This window comes from Ostrinia furnacalis, unplaced genomic scaffold (assembly GCF_004193835.3).
Source record: "Ostrinia furnacalis isolate ACB-3 unplaced genomic scaffold, ASM419383v2 OfSCF0209, whole genome shotgun sequence".
NCBI classification, from domain to species: Eukaryota; Metazoa; Arthropoda; class Insecta; order Lepidoptera; family Crambidae; genus Ostrinia; species Ostrinia furnacalis.
In genome coordinates, this window is record NW_021130448.1 from 130299 (window position 1) to 145699 (window position 15401).

The following is a 15401-nucleotide window of genomic DNA, read 5'->3' on the forward strand; positions in this document are numbered from 1 at the left end:
GCTGGCAAACATTTAGTATGGAACCTGGAAACATTGGATTTAGGATAGATCGAGTTTATTCTGTAACTTATCGTTGATACGGTTTGATAGAGTTCATGAAGCAATTTCAGGATCAGTAACTTGTTTTTCAATATCTTGTATAGTTTAGAAATAATCGAGTGAGATCACTTATCATTTCCACCCTGTATAGCATCTATCTAGTTGTAACAGGTGCTATTTTTTAACAACAATGTAAAGCTTAATATGCTGCTGTACTAATAAATACTTAACGTGAACTACATTACAAAGAATTAACACAAAGGGCGGTACAACTTAATAAATTCCTCCCTACTTATTGGCATGTTCCTTATTAGCAATTTCATTTGAAACACCACGACAAATGACGATAGCATTACATTTGATATTTTAAATGAAGCGACACAAATACCTTTATGTAATTAAGTAGTTCTCATAAGAAATTTCAAATGTCACGAGCTTAACGTCGTAGATGTGAGAGATAACTAAGCGAAGGCTTTAATGCTGTTAGCTTTAAGAGCTTTTAGATTTTTAGTTAGCCGATTGCTGAAGTGATTTAGCTTTAGTCTTTGGATTTTTAGCTAACAGTTCAATATCATCATCAGTTCATTTGATCATCACTGCAGGAACACGACCCTTTCTTTACCAGAGGCAAATGGAAGATTTGGCTTACACTTCGTCCAAGCGCATTTTAATATCTGTAGTATGGAAATAGTAGTTGTAGTAGACCAAATTCTCCATTTGCATCTGAAGGTCTGAAGTCCATGAATAAAAGAATTTTGATGATGATGAAATAAGCAATCATTCGCTTAGGCCCGATTCGACCAAAATTGTATCCGAGAATAACTCCTGGTATAAATGACACATAGACAGTTTCAGTATGGAAAATATGTCAAAACTGACGATTAATTCTGAGATTAATATTTATTTACTCTTGTTTGGTCGAATCCACCCTTAGTAGACGTTAAACGCCAGTATTTTACAAACGTTTTCTTTAAATAAAAGTATCTCAATTGACTTTTTTGTCTGATTGTATCTTCATAGGCATAAAATAAGACAAATATTTTCCATTTCACTTCTGTCCTACAAATATTCTTTGTCAATAACACTTAATTATAATGCAACTTAATGCAGGCGCTAGTAATAAAACAAAACAGATTGCTTGCTACTCAATAATATTATTGCATCATGTGAGAATCGAACCCGGGTCCTTATGTCTAAACCATTACCCCGAATGGGTCATCAAGTACCGATTTATGGTTACATTTAATTATATATTATCGTATCTGTATTCAGTAGTAGTCCGTTGCGTAATAAATGTCCATTGCAACCCGAAAATGGACACGGTTCTATTTCCAACCATTTTTAGTTAACTTACAGTTTGTTCTAAATACTAATAGCGGTGAAATTTTTAAATACTCGAGTATCATTTGAAAACTAGCTGTGCCCGCGACTTCGTATGCGTGAAAATAGTTTGAATAATAATAATATTTCCTGTTTTGCAACATTTTTCTTACGACGACATCATAAAGGTAGCAGGGAAGCACTGGACGCAGGCCGCTACCAATCGATCAACATGGAAAGCATTGGGGGAGGCCTATGTTCAGCAGTGGACGTCCTATGGCTGAAATGATGATGATGAACATTTTCCTTTACTGTTCCGCCCCTATTGGCTGTAGAGGAAATAGGCTATGCAACACAAAAAGAGATTTTCAAATCGGACCAATAGTTCCTGAGATTAGCGTGTTCAAAAACAAAACGATAAGGCGAGAGTGAATAGGAACTTACAGGGCAGTTATGTAGCATCCTAGCTAGACAACTCTCTTAATGTCAGGTGTGATTGCAGTCAAATTTGTACCTGCTTTGTTTTTCATAAAAAAGATGGCTCTATTATTTTCAGGACTAACAAAGAATCTAAGCAAAACTTATCTTAAGAGCAAGTATCAATACTAAATTAACGCCCGTATTCACAAACATTACTATGGGGTTCCACAGTGCGCGTGGACGCACAGGGTGACACACGAACCAATCACAGAGCTCTATTCAACGCTGTGCGTTCGATTTGCTGCTTCACTTAAGCAAGCATCGTTTGTGAATACGGGCGTAAATTATTACCTAAATCTTCAACTTAACACTTTTGGATACCGTAGGCATTAACTTGACTTACATCAATACTAAAATCTTTAGGTATATTAACTAGAGATGAAACGGATATCCGGTAACTATCCGGTAGGCCGGATATCCGGCCTAAATTTACTATCCGGCCGGATACCGGATAGTAACTCACTATCCGGCCGGATACCGGATATTAAAAAACTACGACAATTTCCTATTAATAAAATGAAATACATTAATCTTTAAGGTAAACATCAATAAAATGGCTTATTATAATGACGGCTTTTATTTAAAGTTCAAAAAGTTACAAAAAGCCATATTAAGGCCTTTAAAAAAACTAATTTCTTTTTCTGGGCTATTCACTCTAATGACGAATACATAAATAGTAAATATCTGTTAAGTCGAAATATTGCCAAATAAAATAGGCGATCTTTTTTCACTGATGGTCTGATGTCATGATGACGAGATATACCTGACATAAAATATATGTATCAAAACGCAACAATTAACCTAGAAATTAGCACGGCACTAAAGAAATATATTCAAAACTGCCACGCGGTCTCGTGCTAGATGGGCGTCTTAAAGGCCACCTTCTATCAACGGGAGCGCGTGGTAAGTAACTTGCTTCTGAATGTATGTAACTTCCTACTTTTTTATATTTTTTTATATTTTTAAACCGGCAGACAGTGGTGACTGAGTTTGTTGCGGCGCTTCTTCTCAGCAATTGCCAAATCTTTGTCTCGAAGCGCTGGTAGGGCAAAAAAAGAATGAGACATGTATAGGCTCCTTAAGAGCATTTGACGATTTGCAAGAACTAATTTAATTAGTCTAAACAAATAAAGATAATTTTGATTTTGATGCAGTTCAGTCAGATTACGCAGCAAGTAAACTAATTTAAGGACATCATCCATTTTGGTCCAAAATCAAAAGTGCCGGCCAAAAAATAAAAGTGCTGTATTCTGATAGAACACGTCTTAGCATTTGTTACTATGGCACCAAAGCTGTAACTCCACTGTAAAACAAATGATGTCTTGAGTGAATCTTGCCAAAACATGGCATTTATAAATGGCTTGGCATGACTTTGGTGCCATAGTGACAAATGCTAAGGCAGACGTGTTCTGTCAGAATACAGCACTTTTTTTTTGGCCGGCACTTTAGATTTTGAACCAAAAATGTATGAATCGTGGATGATGTCCTTTTCGCTATTCAATCACACACTCACAATGGCAACCGAAATCGCCCGAATTGATATGCCTCCTAGACAAGNTCATTCATACCGTTTGATAGAGCTCATGAAGCAATTTCAGGATCAGTAACTTGTTTTTCAATATCTTGTATAGTTTAGAAATAATCGAGTGAGATCACTTTTTTTTTTTTTTTTTTTTTTTTCATTTATTGGGGTCAACAAACAGCTTACACAATTAATCATTTCCACCCTGTATAACATCTTTCTAGTTGTAACAGGTGCTATATTTTAACAACAATGTAAAGCTTAATATGCCGCTGTACTAATAAATACTTAACGTGAACTACATTACAAAGAATTAACACAAAGGGCGGTACAACTTAATAAATTCCTTCCTACTTATTGGCATGTTCCTTATTAGCAATTTCATTTGAAACACCACGACAAATGACGATAGCATTACATTTGATATTTTAAATGAAGCGACACAAATACCTTTATGTAATTAAGTAGTTCTCATAAGAAATTTAAAATGTCACGAGCTTAACGTCGTAGATGAGAGAGATAACTAAGCGAAGGCTTTAATGCTGTTATTTAGCTTTTAGATTTTTAGTAAACTGATTGCTGAAGTGATTTAGCTTTGGATTGTACTTAAGAAAGCTTCTTATTTTTAGCTAACAGTTCATTATCATCATCAGTTCATTTGATCATCACTGCAGGAACACGGCCCTTTCTTTACTAGAGGTAAATGGAAGATTTGGCTTACATTTCGTCCAAGCGCATTTTAATATCTGTAGTATGGAAATAGTAGTTGTAGTAGACCAAATTCTCCATTTGCATCTGAAGGTCTGAAGTCCATGAATAAAAAAATTTTGATGATGATGAAATAAGCAATCATTCGCTTAGGCTCGATTCGACCAAAATTTTATCCGAGAATAACTCCTGGTATAAATGACACATAGACAGTTTCAGTATGGAAAATATATCAAAACTGACGATTAATTCTGAGATTAATATTTATTTACTCTTGTTTGGTCGAATCCACCCTTAGTAGACGTTAAACGCCAGTATTTTACAAACGTTTTCTTTAAATAAAAGTATCTCAATTGACTATTTTTGTCCAATTGGATATTCATAGGCATAAAATAAGACAAATATTATCCATTTCACTTCTGTCCTAAAAATATTCTTTGTCAATAACACTTAATTATAATGCAACTTAATGCAGGCGCTAGTAATAAAACAAAACAGATTGCTACTCAATAATATTATTGCATCATGTGAGAATCGAACCCGGGTCCTTATGTCTAAACCATTACCCCGAATGGGTCATCAAGTACCGATTTATGGTTACATTTAATTATATATTATCGTATTTGTATTCAATAGTTGTTCGTTGCGTAATAAATGTCCATTGCAACCCGAAAATGGACACGGTTCTATTTCCAACCATTTTTAGTTAACTTACAGTTTGTTCTAAATACTAATAGCGGTGAAATTTTTAAAGACTCGAGTATCATTTGAAAACTAGCTGTTCCCGCGACGTTTAAATAGTTTGATTAATATTTTCTGTTATTGCAACATTTTTCTTTACTGCTCCGCCCCTATTGGCTGTAGGATGATGTTTATAGCTTAAAGCCTTCCTCAATAAATGGGCTATCCAACACATTTTTTTCTAATTAGGCCAGTAGTTAGTTCCTGAGATTAGCACGTTCAAGCAAACAAACTCTCCAGCTTTTTATTATTTGATGAAAATATGCTAAGGCGAGAGTGAATAGGCACTTACCGTATCTTAATATCAAGTAAAACTTATCTTACGAACAGGTATCAATACCATACTGAATTAAATTACTACTTTAATCTTCAACTTAACACTTTTGGATACCGCATTAACTACATCCCTAGAAAGGTACTAATACCTTGACTTAAATAAATATTAAATTGCAGTACATAATAAACTTAAATATTTTAACTAATTCCTAATAAGTAGGTAGCTGGTAGGTGTATTAATAATGGCATTAAGTTCGCCTTTTGTACCGCTTTTTTGTGTGTGCAATGAAGATAAATAAATGAACAAACAAATACCTACAATATTAAACGTTCCGAATTCTATAATATTATTCTGAATACCACGTCCATTAAAGCATAATCGAAGAACCAAAGTCCATCCAAACCAAAAACGTTGTAGAAAGTTATAATAATACATTATTTGACGTCCAACGAATATTTTCACCTGTACGTGACGCGGAATCGAACCCGGGCCCTGCATACTGATAGGCTCGCTTATTACCACTTTTCCAAGTACCAGGAGTTTCTTATACCATACCGTTTTCTATGGAAACGGTTTTGCCGAGTGCAAATTGAATGAATATTTGCATGGTGTGCAGACCAGCTGTTTAATAGATCCTGCAGGGCCTGCAATAGGGCGTATAGAAGCGTAAGGTCGTATGTCAACCATTTACTGTATAAGGCACTGTAAAATACATTAAAAGCCTATAGGTAGGTAGTCTACTTTGCTTGACTATGGCACTGTCCAAGCAGTTTGTATTTTGAAAATAAGCTCCAGGGATAGATTTGGGACCCGCACAGGAGGAAAAAGGATGTATTAGATTTTCATCAATCTGGTAGATAATGCATCTGCATCTTCAAGAAACTGAAGCATAAATAAAGGCACATAGTAAATGGTCTCTATGGCCTAAAATGAAGGAACGAGAGGAAGAAGGAATAAAAAAAAAGGTTTTAAACTCTAGAAAATTTATAAAATGTATCGACAATGTTCGTCTTTTCGAGTATCACTAAGGTCTGTCTTTAAGGTCTCTACAGCATAAGCTGTCTGCAATAAGGACGGCAGAATGCTGGATGAAGCCAGCTCTATTGATTTGTATTAGTGTTATGCTGATTTCTTGGCTGTCTTCATGGCGCTTATATCTTAAGTGTTGTGAGAATGGGAAAATTTTGTTTCCATCTCGGAATCCTTATGGAAACCCTGAAAAATTCTGAAAAATATATCACTGTTTCACGCAACAAGCAAGATGTATTATTTGTTGGACATAGTGACAAGAATCAAATCACCCATCCACGTACAATCAAGTCACCTATTCACGTTACCTAAATAACGTAAAACTGGACGGAAGTATTAAAATTATGGAATGTCGGATCCTTTGTTTCCATACGAGGTGCGACCGTTACGAAACCTCCTTGGACCCGATTCACGAATAAACGGATATCATAATAGTCCCCGTTCGAAATTTGAAAAGAACAATCGGGAAACGCCAACACGTCTTAGCGATAACGCAACGGATTCGAAATTTTAAATAGTTCCATATTCAAACGTCGCTTTTCAAATATGGCGCGCCGATTGTTTCCCCTTTTCGCCCGTAGTTAGTTTAGTCGGATGGTTTTTAATATGCGGGTTACGCATGCGCGTTATTGGAGTTTCACAATGGAATCAAGTGGCAATATGGCGACTAGAATCGCTGTCATATTGTTGTGGTTTCTTTTTTTATTGATCATCGCCGCCGCTACTGGCCAGTGGTCACTGTTTATTTGTTAAAAAAAATAAGGAAAATACGTTTTGCAAGTACAATAGGTAGCTCAGATCTAAATGATATCTATAGTCTACGTGAGTTTTTTTTGTCATTACATAATACTCAAATATAGGTCATTTTTATTTTTTATCTGTACAAAGACTCTACATAAGTTAATAAATGTAGTTGCATACAATGTACGAAATATTTCAAGTCCAATCAACTTCGAATTCGTACGAAACTTCTTATTTCGTTCCGTCCACTAAATATGGTATTCATAAAAATCACGGGTTTTTCGTAAAACATCGGTTGCGCTCGTAAAACATCGTGCGCAAACGCAAAGCTGTTGATTTGTTTTCGAAATTCGAATCGAAATGAATTATAGTTTTGATTTACTTTTTTGTTTGGGGTGATGACTTATATGGCCAGTAAGTTTTTTGTAAGAAAGGTTAATAAGTAAACTCAAAACTCTACCCTTCTCAAAACAGGGAAAGCCATTTCGTTTTCCTTATTTCTTTTTTTATTTCAAAAAGAATGAAGTTTCTATAACTCATTTCTTTTTTAGGGAGCGTTTTTGTAAACTTTGAGTCAAGCCATCAAAATTGCGAAACAAAAACAGCAAAGTAACAGTTGGACAATAAGTATTATTCTATTCCATTTTCTGCGTATGTCCAGCACCCGGGCACGACATAAATAATGTTAATGCCGAATAAAAGGCGTTTTTCGATGAATTTATACCCAAAAACGGACCGCTTTTGCGGCCAACCCGGCCCGGGAAGTATAAAGTTGTTCATAAATTATTCATACCAGTACACTTTTGGGACTTAGTCATGATAAAATAAACTTTTGGAAACTGTGTTGCCACTTTTTAATTTTTCAACAGACACCGTATAAGGCAATCATTAGTCTCACAAGAGAAATACTTTTTCGTTAATACAATGTTACAATCGATCCGATCTCCGAGTACAATTATTACGACAATTAACTTAGGAAATCGTGTAGAAAAAAAATTAAATACATCGTTTTGTGTGTACGGACAGACAAAGCGGCCGCTAAACGCAAGTCACTTCATACGAATTACCGCGGCTTTGTTTCAGCTATTGAACAAAAACGCATTTTTAATATCAATACCGATTCGTAATTACACACTGGGTTGTGATTGTGTTCACAGTTCTAATTATGCCGACTGTCTGTACGAGTTCAATTAAAACGTTCATTTATTAAGCGTTAGATGGGTATCCTGTTTGGCCGGTAACTAGCCACTTTCATGTAAATTGTTCTAATTACTTTTTATCGTTCGATTTTTAAATCGAATGTCATTGGCTTGACGGATTTTTTCTTTTAAAATCTAATGTCCGTGAAATCTGTCGTGCAAACTTTTTGCTATAATAAATTATCTTTTAAAACTTTAATGTCACTTCGTAGTTTCGTACGCTCTCAGTTGCCAGTATGATATGCATTTTACGCTTACGGATTTACTTTTTAAACAATGTGCGCTGAACCCTCAACGAGATTACGAAAGGGTGAGTCCAGTTCCATCAATTATTTCTGTGAACGCGCTCGGCTTTCCATTTTTAAAATAAACTTATGCTTTATAGGAAGGGGATTCTAATAAAATTACACATGGGGACGAGGGGATCTCAAACAAAAAACGCGCTTTTTGAACTTTTTATACATCCTTTTTTGAAGCAATAGTTTGTCCTATTGGATTCTTACTTGCTAGAATGATGTTTGAATTCTCATGGTGAAAATTCTAGCTCAGCTCTCATCAGTACCTGGAAAGAAAAATAAACAATGTAAAACATCTACTTTAAATTAATACATGCGTGTAACTGCAATTAAGTTTCAAATTTAAATTTCGAGCCCAATAAGAATCGGATCGATCACTTCCAAATTTAAAATCTGATAGCAACCGTATTGGTAGGTACAAAGGAATAGAGCATGACGGTTCAAATATTTTCGAAAATGGAATATTAAGTGAAGCCATTATACGCCGGCGATTACTATTCGAAACGTGTTATTAAAACTAAAGTTAGTGTCGGACTTAATACATAATTACTCGCTCGATCGAGGCTTTTGAGGTATTGTTCGATATTGGGATATCGATGATTCGTAAGCTCATTCAGTGAACAAAAAAAAGTAGATTGATTTTACACATTTAGAACTTAATAAAGCTAAGGTTATTGCAATTTTACCGAATAAGCAGCCATAATTTTCGACACTCAGGCTGAGTTGCACCACTTAACTTTGACCGTAACTATGACGTTAACCGGTGTTTTTTGTATGGAGTTCGACAGATTTTTGACGTTAGTCAAAGTTAAAGTTTATAAAATCGTGAATCGGATCTATTGTTAATATCGATGCGTATCGATTATAAGTATCGATTATATATCGTTTGCGTATCGGGGTCGTCGACTTCGTATGCTGCGCGCGAGTGACCCCTTAATGCCAGTTATTGGTTACTCATTTAAAGTGCACACGATGACACCAGGGCTGACAGAGTCGTCGTAACTGGCTCAATTGCTTCTACAACACTAGTTATTGGCGGTAGGTCAGAATCGGTATAACTATTAGATTCGGTCAGACACGAGATCAGAGAGAAAATCGAATCCTGTGTGGTGTATGATGGAGCTTTCGTATGAAATCCGCCATAATTCTTTTTCCTAAATGCTGCCCTATAGGCATTTATCTCATAATAAAGACATGACTATGGTTTTGACTAGGCTTTGGTTCTACTCACTTATTGTTCTGACTGTTTTAACATGGTTTTAACCAAAAAAGTTAGTATTGTTTTAATTTTCTCTGAAGCAAGTAAAAGGAACGTGTAAAGAAGAAGTTATACTCAAGTATCCTACAATTTAAAAAAAAATCTATGAGAAACCTCAATATATCACTATTAGATGAAAAGCTCCATAATTGCGTTTTCAGTCGCAGTCATAAAATTACGAGAACTTCATCGACTCTACATTTTCTACAGCTCAATCAAACTAAACGTCTTATTTGCTGTGTAATCTTAGACATCTAGGTAGCCCTGCCATAACGCTACAAACTACGCAATAAACGCATTATTGACACTGCGCATCCAGCCCATTTGTAGGACGATCGCGCTATGCCTTATTGGATACCAAAGGGCTCACTGTCATTCCAACAACACAGATTGCCAGCCGATAAAAACCACAGTTAGACACTTATACCATCATTGTCTCTTATTAAGGTCAATGCGCTTAACTTAACATACTATCGCATAGAAAGACTGATCGACCCAACTAACCGATAAATAATCCATACACTTAATCTTAGATGTGGAAATACAATGTCATTGAATCAGTCTATACGCGCCCACGCGCACAAAAACAGATCGCGAGTTCCACAAAACATCATTAAATTCAATATTTCGTTTAAAAAGCATTCCACATATCTCCACCATTAATCACTAAAACTACCGACCTTCAAGGAGAACATCGGAATAAAATCGGCAATCGAAATAAAGCACTTAAAGCGAAACGTCATTATCGCACAACATAAATAAAAAAGTAAGAATCGAACGCAAAAATTGAATATCGAAGTCGATTTAAAACAGAATACGAATTTTAAAAATACGAGCACGGCCGAGCGGCATTAATTAAAAATTCTCGGTAGAATATTCAAAAATAGAATTCGCATTCGCTCCTCCTTGTACGGATCTGGAGTTTGAATTTGGAAGGAACAAAAGGAGGACGGGTGCAACCCTTTTAGCGCTGATAATCTGTTCCTTGGCCGTGTTGTGTTTTCTTTTTTATTTGTTGTCACTTTTTTGTCCGAAGCGAGATTGTACACAACATTCTTTACTCCGAAACGAAGCTTTTTAAACTCGCCTCGAGATTTATTTCTTTTTTATTCGCTTTAATAACGAGCCCTCCGTCCGTTTTAATTGATGAATGGTCACGAATGTTCAAATAATTTTAGAGGTCAATTTCAAATTGACATTTCAAGCTTAACAAAACGATAACGTATAACAGTCTCAATACATAGTCGCACCTTTGTATAGAAAATCTTTTGCAAAATTACATACGGGGACTGGCACACATTATTCAAAATTGGATTTTAAAAAAGGAACGTGAAATACAAAGAGACTGGTTGTTCCACGGTTAAATTGCTTCGAAATATAAAAATTTAAAAATAGAACGCAATCCTTCCGCCCTCGGTCGGGCGGTTAGTGCTTTACATGAAATATTATTTTATGGAATCAACATCTGCGTTTGTTTTCGGTGTGTGAGTGTGTATTATTCCAAGTGAATGTGTGGTTATGGTAGTGTGTGTGTTATTCGATGTGAGCGAGAGGGGTTTATGTACACAAGTGAAATTACTTAAAAAGTTATAACGCTTCAAGTGGATGGGAACAGTTCCCGACTGTTTTCTGTGTTTTACTTTTTCAAGTTTATATTTATAGAGAGTACTCGGTATTGAAGAGGAATTTATGGTTGGCGTGTTTCGAAATTGTTTTGGTTATTGAGGTAGGTACGACAGTTAAATAATTCATGAAAGTAATACTTGCCTATTTTAAGTTTTTATTGTTTCTGTTGAATGGATTGTTAATGAACTCTACAATTTTCGGGAAACTCAGAGACGTTTCAGAAAAACACTGTAAAATAAGTTTTTTTCAGTTGCTACGAAAATTTATGGCTTATCGTAAAATGTAAGAATGTTATAAATAGCTGCACATAAAAATGTCGATTGTTATAAATATTTCCGATAAAAGTAAGTAATCAATTTAAAACATTACTAGTTCCCTCTCGCGCCATAACATCCGTTTTACAATCCGTCCGAATCGTCAAATCACTCGTCGCGGGTCCATTTTTTAAAATTGGTCTGAAAAGCGAAACCCTTCCATTTTTAAATTGCTTTCGTCATGGCGCTCCCTTACCACTACGAGCCAGTGACAACAAAACGCGTTTTGTGTCTTGTCCATTTATAATCTGTGAAGGATTCAAATTTTTAATTTGGAACATGGAACATGATCCGTGATAACCATTTATTTAATTCATCTTCATTTGTTTTTGTTAAACTTCTTGCTTTTTAAACGTTACGAAAACTGTTGTTACTTGTTATTCGTATTTTTATACGAAAACTAAATATGAAAAAAGTAGTTTCCCAAAGCTTTGTAAGCTCGCATCGCTCGAATCCCTCCAACTAGTTTATTGTGAGGTTCAGCTGTGTTAGTTTTGGGATTACGCTTTTTTGTGACTACCCTCCATTTTAAATTTAACTCTTTTGACTATTTTAATATTTCTGGAACAATTTTTAGCTTGGGGCGAGGGTGTGGATGTTCTACACAAAGGGTTATATTTTTGTCGTTACTCAGATGCGGGCGTCTGTATTAAATTTTTGAATTGATTGAATTGAATTCTAAAAAAAGGTCCGTCCTTTAGTTATGGTATTTGAAGCGCTATTTAAAGCTGGGCGTTAATCGATTTTTATCGGTTCCATTTTTGTTCGAGTTAAAGTTTTATGGTGACATTACAATCGTTGGAAATGTATGTAGTTTNAGTAGTTTGTTATTATGGAACAAACATTAATGTACCTATATTTTTAATATTATTATATCCGTTCAACAGCCTTCTTTCTAATAGGTATAGCCTGAGTATTCAAACATTAACTACTCCCTCTAATTATTTTATAAGTACCTACATAATACTTTATTAGTAAAATTTTCAGTAATATCAAAAGTTTTACAATCTCAAAACAATGGATTGCTTTTTTATAAAAAAATCCTTCCATCAAAGGATTCAGATCAGAATGGATATCAAAAGCCGTCGAAATTAAAACAATTAATCGAAATGACTCGTCAAATATGGAAGCAACCCTCACAATTAGGCCCCAAAAAACCGAAAAAAGGAAGCGATTTGATCTTCGAAGAAAAAAATGCCGAAAAAAGTGGGGTGAACGTCCTTGTAGGGAAAGAGAACATGTGTGTTCGAAATTCGAACTACCTCTGATGAAAACGGATTAGACAGCGTACAATGCTGGCCGGGTATAAAAAAACTCTTGTCATCCCGAACAAAAACGGCAATGGACGTGGAATATAAAGGAAGTTTCGTAAAGGGTGAAGAGAAGACACACGTCAACTTATTTACACAATTATGAACGACGGAATGTTTATTTGTATGACGTTATCTAGGAATCGGGAACTGATTTTTAAATATTCACGTTTAGATTTATGTAAACAGTACGATTCAGTTTATCATTGAACTAAATAAATTAAGTTTACAATGGGTGTGTTAAAAGTCTAATCTAATAAAAACGTTATCTAATTTGTGAAGATTATCTTGTAAAATGAATCATATAAATGTAACTAGCGACTATAACATAGCAATGATATATTATGCATATTTTGAACCTTCCTTTTAAACCACTCTAAGTACTATAGATCTATTGCTGAAAACTGCATTAAAATCCGTTGAGTAGGTAGTTTAAAAGATCTAAACAAACAGACAGCGGAAGCCACTTAATTTTAACAATGTAAAGATAAAAACGGACGTTATTTGTTTTGCAAATATTAGTCAAAATCAAAATACCTACGTTTATTCGTGGAACATAGATCTATAGGTAAATTAATTACATATTACAGGTGTTAAAAATTAAGTAGTCGGTATCACTATGTTTGGCCCAAGCCTTATGTTTATCCCACAATATTCAGTTACATTCAGTCAAACACTAATTCCGTTATTATTAACTGTCAATAAACTCGTCGCCAACTAAACTAAAGTTAGTCGAGCAGTTTACTGGATACACCGAGTAGTTGTTAACGCGTTTTATTGCTTACCACAGTAATAAACAGACCGATTTACACAATATCACTGTCTGAACGAATAAGATATTGTGTTAGATGCCCATCGGGTGCGAAAACGTCATTGCGGATGAAAAGCGAGGAAAACCTATTTATTGGCTGTAAATATTTGCTTTGTAATGATTAAATCTAGTATTAAAATTAATATCTTTTAATATCTCTTGTTAGAGAAAAAACTTAAATTGTTTAAGACTATAATCTGCACTTATTAATTTTCGAATACACACGCATACACACACACACACACACACACACACACACACACACACACACACACACACACACACACACATACACACACACACACACATGATAATATAGTGGTAATTTCTCTTATCTAATCAAAATTTTCAATAATAAGACTATTAATAATGTTACTTAACTAGTATTATATAAACTCCATTTAACCTAATTAGTATAACACAGGGTGGAAAGCGCTGGCAGCTGTGACACAGTTTATACTAGTACAGCTGTCAACGTGTACCTCTTGTTAAGTTATGTGGGTACGTAAGTACTTATCCATTATTTATCTGAGATGTTCTGCGTTGTGTTGCCCACTGCTGGGCTTGAGGCCCAGCTCTCGTACTGAGCTCTCCCGCTGTGAAGGCTTCGTCAAGCTGGTGGTATACTCACAAGAGTCCGCTGCGTTGTGTTGCCCACTGCTGGGCGGCGAGCGCGTGAGGCCCAGCTCTCGTACTGAGCTCTCGCTTTCTTGTGAAGGTAGCGGCTTGCGGAGCGGCTTCGTCGTCAACCTGGTGGTATATCGTCAGGCATCAATTATACATACTGATATAAATGGGTAGCCAATAAATATAATTGCATTCCTACTAAACTCTGGTCGCCGAGCACGTATAATTTCGTCCAATGACCCCAAGATACCCATCCGAATCGCTCGCGCGTAATTATATTCCTGTCGCGCTCGCACACTCACTGTGGCCGCCCGTCGCACAGTCGTGACAGCAATATAATTACACGCGAGCGATAAGGATGGGTAGCTTGGGGTCATTGGACGAAATTCTACATGCTCGAGGGCCGGACTTTAGTATTATTCAGACATATTAGTGGATAATCAATACCCTTGAACATTTTACATAATAAAATGAAGTACTATTGATATCAGTTTACGGAGACCTTAAGGCTTTTATTTTATTAAGCTTTGTNTTTATCTGAGATGTTTAATTGTAAATTACACTTTACTTATAAGAGGAATTCTTGTACTTACTTGAAAGTTCAATAAATATATTATTATTATTATTACTTAAATTGTTCGAATTTATCATTTTATTTTTCTGTTAAAAAGCAAGCAGCAGGTATTACACGAATAAAATTAATTTTATTTAATTTTATTTTGTTCGGAAAACATACAGTGAAACAATAACAGACTAAAAATAACAACAACAGAAACTTTACGATGAACAAAAAAATTCATAAAGAATTTAATAATTAACGACTCTACATTTTTAAACGTCGAACTGCATTTATTTAAATTTCGGAATACAGCTAACCATAGAGACGATCAGAAATCATTTTCAAATCTAGAATACGATTGAAACGCGTTCCTAATAAAAGGTACAAAAGCATTCCTATAGGAACCTCAGCAACGAGGAACACATTCTAAATTCAAATCGCAGTTTTAACACTAGNAAACGGAAGCGTGTCTAATAGCCGATGCGTACGCGTTTGGTTTTTGCAAGTGCACAGACGTCTGGCTATTTGTGTTCTGCGTTTTGTT

General features: G+C 35.3%; 1 protein-coding gene across 10 annotated transcripts in view; it reads right to left on the reverse strand.

Moving 5' to 3' along the window:
- The window catches only part of cas (castor zinc finger transcription factor), a 109456-nt gene that overhangs the window by 67526 nt on the left and 26529 nt on the right, over positions 1 to 15401 (reverse strand). Inside the window, exon 2 of one of the 10 annotated variants that reach the window (XM_028309227.1) lies at positions 8560 to 8618. The exons of the other annotated variants lie outside the window; for them this stretch is intronic. The gene's annotated coding sequence lies outside the window, so the exon portion shown is untranslated. The remainder of the gene's footprint in view (positions 1 to 8559; positions 8619 to 15401) is intronic. 10 annotated transcript variants of the gene reach the window in all.